This window comes from Dasypus novemcinctus, chromosome 9 (genome assembly GCF_030445035.2).
Source record: "Dasypus novemcinctus isolate mDasNov1 chromosome 9, mDasNov1.1.hap2, whole genome shotgun sequence".
NCBI classification, from domain to species: domain Eukaryota; kingdom Metazoa; phylum Chordata; class Mammalia; order Cingulata; family Dasypodidae; genus Dasypus; species Dasypus novemcinctus.
In genome coordinates this window covers 124,475,188-124,481,154 of record NC_080681.1, presented here as the reverse complement: position 1 = coordinate 124,481,154, position 5,967 = coordinate 124,475,188, and the positions used below count along the sequence as shown (strand labels likewise).

Here is a 5,967-nt window from a genome sequence, read left to right as displayed (position 1 = left end):
CACAGCCCCAAAACAGGAGGAGCAGAAAGGTGTGGGAAGGCGATTGCTCAGAGCATGTTTGCGTATCAGGTGGCGATTGTGTTCTGCTGAGAGCACATGTGAAGACCACGGTGGACGCCGTGACCCTGTGCGGATCATCTTAGCACCTTTTGGAGATCCTGGGCTGGAAGGCAGATGCCACGGAGAACCTGGTTCTGCCGCACTTTGCTGGGGAATGGGGAGTCACCAGCCCTCCCCGCGCAAGCTCCTGTGGCCTGCGCCTGGCCTGGAGAGGGCTGGATGGCCACCGCCCTTGGAGGCCTGGACGTGCCGCTGCTGGTGCCCCTGCCTGGATTAATGACCTGGAAAGGTCACCTCCAGTCCTGCATTCCCCCCATAGGCCGTCACTGCCCATTTCTCTGTAGCACCCACAGGAGATGCCCGCAGGGCCCTTGGAGGAAAGGGCTGTGATTGTTTTTCCACGTGGCTGTAGGTTTTGCAGGCATCCGGGGAACTGACAACCGTTCCCCTAATAGGCTGATGGGAAGAGAGGCTTCCTGGCTTGGGACAGCAGCTGACCAGCACCCACCCGACAGGTGGGTCCAGGGGCTTCCGGGCCAGTGTGGAGAGGGACTCTCACTTCACTCATGCAACCTTCGGTTTGAGATCTCTGCCCCCTAGACCTGCTAGGATTGAAGTCTGCCGCAAAATAAAAGTGAGTTTCTGCTATTACTGTTTTGGGGTCCTCTGGGTTCCTCAATCCCCCTGAAACTAGCAAGCATGACCCTAAGTCCGAGTGCTGCCTCCCCCCATTTCCAGGTCCAGGTATGACCATGGAAGGGGCTGTACCTTCCCTGAAGTGAGGACCACTTTTGGGAATGAAGAGGTGCGCACCTGCCCAATGTCGCCACGCCTGCATATTTCTGTTAAAGTAGTGTCATCTTCCCATCCTTCAGACAGAGCACACCTGGGGTCTCTAGAAGAAAAAGGAAATTAAGTGCTCTCTTTGCGAACAGCCAATGCTCGCTTTCCACCTCCCATCTCCTCAGCCCTCATCCAAAAGAAACCAGCTCTTCTTTTTTTTTTCTTTCCCTCCTCCCCCCCCACCTCTCCTCCACCCTGCTGCTTTTGCTGTGTCAATTTGCTGTGTGATCGTCTGTATCTCTTTCTCTTTTTGTCTTCTATTCTCATCTTTCTCCTCTAGGATTCACTGAGATTCGATCCTGGTGACCTCTGATGTGGAGAGAGGTTCCCTGTCAATTGTGCCACCTCAGTTAGAGTTCTCTGCTGTGCTTCACCTTGACTCTCCCCTTTGTCTCTCTTTTGTTGCATCATCATCTTGCTGTGTGATTCACTTGCGTGGGCACTCGGCTTGCCATGCAGGCACTGGCTCGCTGTGCAGGCACGCTTTCTCTTCTCTTTTCACCAGGAGGTCCCAGGGATCAAACCTGGGTCCTCCCATGTGTAGGTGGAGGCCCTAGCACTTGAGCCACATCAGCTTCCCCCAGCTATTCTTTTTTTTTTTAAGATTTATTTATTTGTTTTTATTTATTCTCCCCCTCCCCCCAGTTGTCTGCTCTCTGTGTCCATTCGCTGTGTGTTCTTCTGTGTTTGCTTTTACTCTCATCAGGTGGCTCAGGGAATTGATCCTGGGACCTTCCAGAGTGGGATAGAGGTGATCATTCTCTTGTTGCCACCTCAGCTCCCTGATCTACTGCGTCTCTTATTGTCTCTCCTCTGTGTCTCTTTCTCTTGCATCATCTTGCTGTGCCAGCTTTCCGCGTGGGCCCCCTCTCCTGCGCAGGCCAGCACTCTGCATGAGCCAGCTCGCCACAGGGGCCAGCGTACCTTCACCAGAAGGCCCTGGGCATCAAACCCTGGACGTCCCATATATTAGACGGGAGCCCATTTGCTTGAGCCACATCCGCTTCCTGGGAATTTAAGTTTTGATTCATGAGAATATTTTTAAACTATTGATTCAATTGCTTGAATAATTATAGGACTACTCTCGGTTTTATCCCAACTTTAAGATATATCTTGTAGGAACAGTCCATTTGATCTAAGAAATTTTCATTATTAACTTTTTAGTTGAGGTTTTGATATATTGAAAATTGCCCAAACCACAAATGTACAGCTCAATAAATTATCTCAAAGTGAACACCCTTGTATAACTGTTACTGTAGTCAAAAGCATGGTCACCTCCCCAGCAGGCCTCTTGTGCTCCCTTCCAGGTACTTTTTTTTTTTTTTTTTAATTTTTATTAAAACTACTAATGGGGAAGTGGATGTAGCTCAAGTGGTTGACAGCCTGCTCCCCACATACGAGGTCCCTGGTTCAACCCCAGTACCTCTAAAAACAAAGCAAAACAAAAACACAAAAAAACTACTAATGGATATTTAAAAAATATCCCAGAATCTGGAACAAGTGTGAAGGAATAAACACTGAAATTTAACATCATGTAAGGCTGTGACCTGCCTCAGACAGGATGGATCTTTACCCTATTACTGGAGTATTTATAAATGGAATGAAATTCAGACAGAAAGAGAGAGAAAGCCATGGAAGAAAGAAGTTGAAATCAACAAAACCTGAAAGAGAAAGGAGAGACCAGCAGAGGCGCCACATGCCTTGCCACATGCCTTGCCACATGCCTTGCCACGTGCCTTGCCACGTGCCTTGCCACGTGCCTTGCCACGTGCCTTGCCACGTGATGGAGGGACCGAGGATCGCTGGCAGCCGGTCTCGGGAAGAAAGCATTGCCTGATGATGCCTTGATTTGGACATTTCTCCAGCCTCGAAATCTTGAGCAAATAAATTTCCATTGTTTAACCTGACCCAGTTTAGGGTATTTGCTTCGAGAAGCCTATCCTAGGAAACTGAAACATATGCTAAACAGTTTATAAAGAAATAACTTATTATATGCAATTAAAATAGAGAAAAAATAAAATCAGGTCCTTCCAGGCATAAATGTGTAGGTATTTTAAAATTTCATAGCAAAGAAATTTCTAATGAGGATTTCCCCATGTTTCCAAAGAAGATAATGCTGAACCTATCTTATAATGAACTTTTACATTTTGTCTCTTTTTCTGTAAATACAGTAGCAAAAACTGACATTCTCTTTTAAAAAATTCTCCCCTTTAAACACACACCTCTTTCTGGGTGGGTGCAATTTGGCCCACTGAGGCAGCATCACCTACAAAGATATGTGAGAGGGAAGGCATGCCCTCCCCACCACCTCCCCCACTTTTTTTTTTAGCTTGAGGCTTTAATGTCAGAATATAAAGTCTTGTAAGGGCTTAAAATAGGCCTTTCACAAAATAAGGCAGCTTTATGCTGTAAAAACATTGGTCTTTGTCAAAGGTTATGTTTTTTTTGCTCTCAACGGCTGTTACCAGCAGTCACTTCTTTAGAGATGAGTTTTCGATTCATGGTGACACCCGCACGTGGCTCTTTGGCTGCCCAAGTGTGGCTCACAGCCGAGACGCGTGAGCTCCGGCCAAGAGCGCCCCTGGTTTCACAAGCCGGATCCTGCCCAGCTCGTCCCCGCGGCTTCTGCCCTTGGCGGCAGGTCTGGGGCAGCAGGTCCTGCCCCGGCCGCGGGCCTCGCAGCCCCTGCCGTGTTGCCGGCGGCCCTTAGTCAGGTGCGGGGACCCTGCGCGTGGCGGCACGTGGAACGCGGGCTTCAGGCGCCCGCCGGGCTGGGGGACGCCGTTCCGGGTGGTCCTAAGGGTGGCCCTCCGGTCGTGGTCTGGGGCTCCCCCGCACCATCTGCACCCCTACAAACGCCCCCCCCCCTGCGCCCGGGCAACGCGCAGGGGCTGGCCGCTCCCCGCGCCCCCCCCCGCGCTCCCCGCGCCCCCCCCGCGCTCCCCGCGCCCCCCCCCCCGCGCTCCCCGCGCCCCCCCCCCCGCGCTCCCGCGCCCCCCCCCGCGCTCCCCCCCCCCCCGCGCTCCCGCGCCCCCCCGCGCTGCCCGCGCTCCCCCCCCCCTTCCCCCCCCCCCCCCCCCGTGCGCGCTGCCTTCGGCTACGCCCAACGTCTCAGATTACTTTTGTCCATTTTGAAACTTTATATAAATAGAATCATAGTCTATGTGTCCTTCCTTTCCATGTTTGGCTTCTTTCCTTCAACCTATTGTAAGGTTCATCCACGCTGTGGCCCGTACCCAGCAGTAGCTAAAACATTCCCCTGTGGGAATATCCCACGGTTTATTGACCCATGCGGCTGTTAATGGATATTTGGGTTGTTTTTAGATGTGGGCTTTTATGAATGGTGCTGTTATGAATACTCTCTTACGTGCCTTTTGGTGCGCAAATTTACAGGTTCTTGTTAGATATAAAATGGGAACAGAAGAGTCAGGTCATAGGGTTTTTGCATATATTCAACTTTACCGGATACTGACATACAGTTTTCCAAAGTGATGGGACCAATTTCGTACACTCCCACTAGCAATGACATTTCACAGTCTTGCTCACATAGAGCATTGTCAGCCTTTAATTTTTTGCCTTTTGGGTGAGGATGAATTGTGTAGTGGAATCTCTTTGTGGTTTTAGTTTTCATTCCGCTTGTCATTAAAGAGGTTGAACCTTTTCATAAGTTAACTGGCCTTCTGGAAGTCCTCTCTTGTAAAGTGCCGCAGTCTTTGTTTAGTTATATTAATCCTTCATGTACATGGACATAGCTGAAAGTCATAAAGGATATAAAGTATATTTGAGTAATCAAAAATGGTATTTCAGGGTTTGTACGTTTTAGTTACAGGGGATCCTCTGGGCTCTCATTTTAAATGTATCCCTCCTTCTTATACATGCAGTTCTAAGATGTATAGTCATCTTGTTTCTGGCCAAACAGATCAAAAACAGGAAATAGAGGGATGGTGTTTCCAGCCTAGGCTTAGTTGCAGGCCGCCTCCTGAGAGCCAATGCCACTAAAACTTGAGAGGTCACAATTTTAAAAAGGAAAAAAAAAGAAGAAATTAAGGCTCAAGGAAGTAGAAAGTCGCTTGCAACAAGCAGATTGATTTGAAAAACCCAAACCGGAAACGGACTTTGGGGTTAGGGCGTCCGTCTACCACATGGGAGGTTCGCGGTTCAAACCCCGGGCCTCCTTGACCCGTATGGAGCTGGCCCATGTGCAGTGCTGATGCGCACAAGGAGTGCCGTGCCACGCAGAGGTGTCCCCTGCGTAGGGGAGCCCCACGAACAAGGAGTGCACCCATAAGGAGAGCCGCCCAGCGCGAAGGAGGGAGCAGCCTGCCAAGGAATGGCGCCGCCCACACTTCCCGTGCTGCTGACAACAGAAGCGGACAAAGAAACAAGACGCAGCAAAAAGACACAGAAAACAGACAACCGGGGGAGGGGAGGGGAATTAAATAAATAAAAATAAATCTTTAAAAAAAAAAAAAAGAAAAGAAAAGCCCAAACCCCTTCTAGAGTAGTATCTGAGCAGGCTGCACCTGCAGCATTTTTGCTTTATGCAATCTGTAACACGTACAATGCCGTCAAAACCAAAATGGTTGCAAACTGGGGATGTGATTGAGGATGGCTTAGCCTTGGAGCCACAAAATGAGCAGTGTGGCTGTGTGCTGGATTTGACATAGGCAGGATGCATTGGAACTATGTAACAGGAATGTGGAAGAATTGGAGTTAACAAATGTTGACATGGCTCCTTAGCTAGCAAAATGTCCAAGTCATTTGATACAGTAATTATGAATCCTTTTTTTGGAACCAAAAATAATAAAGGGGCAGATACGGCCTTTCTATTTGGAAAGGGCAAGGACGGCAGCCCTTTCTTTATACCAGTCCTCGACTGGAGAACATATTCAAAAGAAAGCTGCAGATGGGAAAATCGAGATGGATATTATTGCAGAGTGGGAGTACGACCTTGCAGCATCATACAAATTTCATAAAAAGAAATCGGAGGATATCGACATGGATCTAATTCGGTGTTCTTCTTTAAAAACCTCCCAAGATAAAGGCAGCCTAACGGCTAAATAA

General features: G+C 49.1%; 1 pseudogene; it reads left to right on the top strand.

Moving 5' to 3' along the window:
- The first annotated feature begins 279 nt into the window (after positions 1-279).
- On the top strand, positions 280-5,967 carry LOC101413685 (rRNA N(6)-adenosine-methyltransferase METTL5 pseudogene; annotated as a pseudogene).